This window comes from Asparagus officinalis, chromosome 3 (genome assembly GCF_001876935.1).
Source record: "Asparagus officinalis chromosome 3, Aspof.V1, whole genome shotgun sequence".
Classification (NCBI taxonomy): domain Eukaryota; kingdom Viridiplantae; phylum Streptophyta; class Magnoliopsida; order Asparagales; family Asparagaceae; genus Asparagus; species Asparagus officinalis.
The window spans coordinates 113,102,825-113,105,950 of record NC_033796.1 but is presented as its reverse complement, the minus strand read 5'-3'; positions in this window follow the sequence as shown (position 1 = coordinate 113,105,950).

Here is a 3,126-nt window from a genome sequence, read left to right as displayed (position 1 = left end):
TTGGGAGAAAATTGTTTCCTATAGCTCGTGAACTCGTGAGTTTGAACAATGGGTTATTATAACCCATGAAATCGCTCCCGTGTAGAAACGTACCTAAACGGTCAGAAAACCATGTGTTATAACCCATGAAATCGCGATATTTGAGCTCCGCATAATTATTTGTCGCCGGGCCCAAACACACGAGTAGGGTCTATAATCATATGTTATAGCTTATGAAATGATCGGTTTTGAATTCAGCAAAGATATTTTGACACGTGGTGTCGAACAAACCAATATGGTCAGAAATCGTACGGACAATAGCTTTTAAAATCATCAGTTTTGCCATTTACGAAACCTGATAGGAAAAGAATAAAATGGTCAAAATTCATGGGTTACAACACAGAAATTGTTGGTTTTGAATTCGACAAAGCTTTCTAGCTTCGGGTCGAAACGGAAAGAAGCTGACAAAATGTGTCAGAAATCATTAGTTATAGCTCACGAAATCGTGAAATGCACTCCACCTATTTATCCACACCGGCCGAAAAAGGGGCGTAAATGGACAAATTTCATGGGTTATAGCTCATAAAATCGTTAAATTTGACTATGCTGAGCCATTTGCCGTGGGAAGAAACTGTAGAAGTTGGGGACAAATCGTTGCCCATAGCTCACGAATTCATGAAATTCGAGCAATGGGTTATAACCCATGAAATCGCGCCCGGGTCAAAACGGACCGAAACGGTCATAAAACCATGGTTTATAACCCGTGAAATCACGATATTTGAACTCCGCCTAATTATTTACCGCCTAGCCCAAACGCACAATAAGGATCAATAATCATGTGTTATAGCTCATTAAATCGTTAGTTTTGAATTCGGCAAAGATATTTTACACACAGACATCGAACAGACCAAAATGGTCAGAAACCATACGGACTACAGCTCATGAAATCGTCTGTTTTGACATTTACGACACCTACCGAATAAGAATAAAATGGTCAAAATTCATGGGTTACAGCTCATGAAATTGTTGGTTTTGAATTCGACAAAAATTTCTAGCGCCGGGGTGAAACGGAACGAAACTAACAAAATGTGTCAGAAGTCATGGGTTATAGCTTACAAAATCGCGAAATATACACTCCGCCTAATTGTCTACACCAGGCCGAAAATGGGACTAAATGGAAAATTTTTGTGGGTTATAGGTCAGGAAATCGTGAAATTTCACTCTGCCGAGTCATTTGCCGTTGTATGAATTCGTCGAAGTTGGGGACAAATCGTTGCCTATAGCTCACGAACTCGTGAAATTCAAACAATGAGTTATAACATAAGAAATCTCACCCGGGTTGAAATAGATCGAAACGGTCGAAAAACCATAGGTTATATAACCCATGAAATCACTGTATTTGAACTCCGCCAAATTATTTGTTGTTGGGCCCAAACGCACGAGAAGGGTCAATAATCACGTGTTATAGCTCCTGAAATCACCGGTTTTGAATTCGGTAAAGATATTTTGACACAGGGCGTCAAACAGACCAAAATGTTCAGAAGTCGTACGGATAATAGCTTATAAAATAATCGGTTTCAACATTTCTGACACCTGACCAGAACAGAAGAAATGGTCAAAATTCATGGGTTACAGCTCATGAAGTTTTCGGTTTTTAATTTGGCAAAGATTTCTTGCGCCAGGTTGAAGTAGACCGAAACTGACTAAATGTGACAGAAATCATGGATTATAGCTCGCGAAATTGAGAAATATTCACTCCACGTTATTGTCTACACCGGGTCGAAAAGGGACGTAATTGGACAAATTTCGTGGGTTATAGCTCATGAAATCGTGAAATTTGACTTCGCCTCGAAAAGGGACGTAATTGGACAAATTTCGTGGGTTATAGCTCATGAAATCGTGAAATTTGACTTCGCCGAGTCATTTGCCGTCAGACGAAACCATCGAAGTTGGGAAAAAATTATTTCCTACAGCTCGCGAACTCGTGAGTTTGAACAATGGGTTATTATAACCCATGAAATCGCTCCCGGGTAGAATCGAACCTAAACGATCGGAAACCCATGCGTTATAACCCATGAAATCGCGATATTTGAGCTCCGCATAGTTATTTGTCGCCGGGCCCAAACACACGAGTAGGGTCTATAATCACGTGTTATCGCTCATGAAATCATCGGTTTTGAATTCGGCAAAGATATTTTGACATGGGGTGTCGAACAGACCAAAATGGTCAGAAATCGTACAGATAATAGCTTATAAAATCATTGGTTTTGACATTTTTGAAACCTGATAGGAAAAGAAGAAAATGGTCAAAATTCATAGGTTACAACACAAAAATTGTTGGGTCTATTTATCTACACCGGCCGAAAAAAGGGCGTAAATGGACAAATTTCGTGGGTTATAGCACACAAAATCGTGAAATTTGACTCTGCTGAGCCGTTTGCCGTCGGAAGAAACCGTAGAAGTTGTGGACAAATCGTTGCCTATAGCTCACGAATTCGTGAAATTCGAGCAATGGGTTATAACCCATGAAATAGCGTCCGGGTCAAAACGGACCGAAACGGTCGTAAAACCATGGATTATAACCCGTGAAATCACGATATTTGAACACCGCCTAATTATTTGCGGCCTAGCTAAAATGCACGAGAAGGGTCAATAATCACGTGTTATAGCTCATGAAATCGTCGGTTTTGAATTCGGCAAAGATATTTTGACACGGGGCATCGAACAGACCAAAATGGTCAAAAATCATTCGGACTACAGCTCATGAAATTGTCTGTTTTCACATTTACGACACCCGCCGAATAAGAATAAAATGGTCAAAATTCATGGGTTACAGCTCATGAAATCGTTGGTTTTGAACTTGACAAAAATTTCTAGCGGCGGGGTGCAACAGACCGAAACTAACAAAATGTGTCAGAAGTCATGGGTTATAGCTTACGAAATTGCGAAATATGCAGTTCGCCTAATTGTCTGCACTAGGCTGAATAAGGGCTTAAAAGGAAAATTTTTGTGGGTTATAGTTCAGGAAATCGTGAAATTTCACTTTGCCGAGTCATTTACTGTCAGAAAAAACCGTCGAAGTTGGGGACAAATCGTTGCCTATGGCTCACGAACTCGTGAAATACGAACCATGGGTTATAACATAAG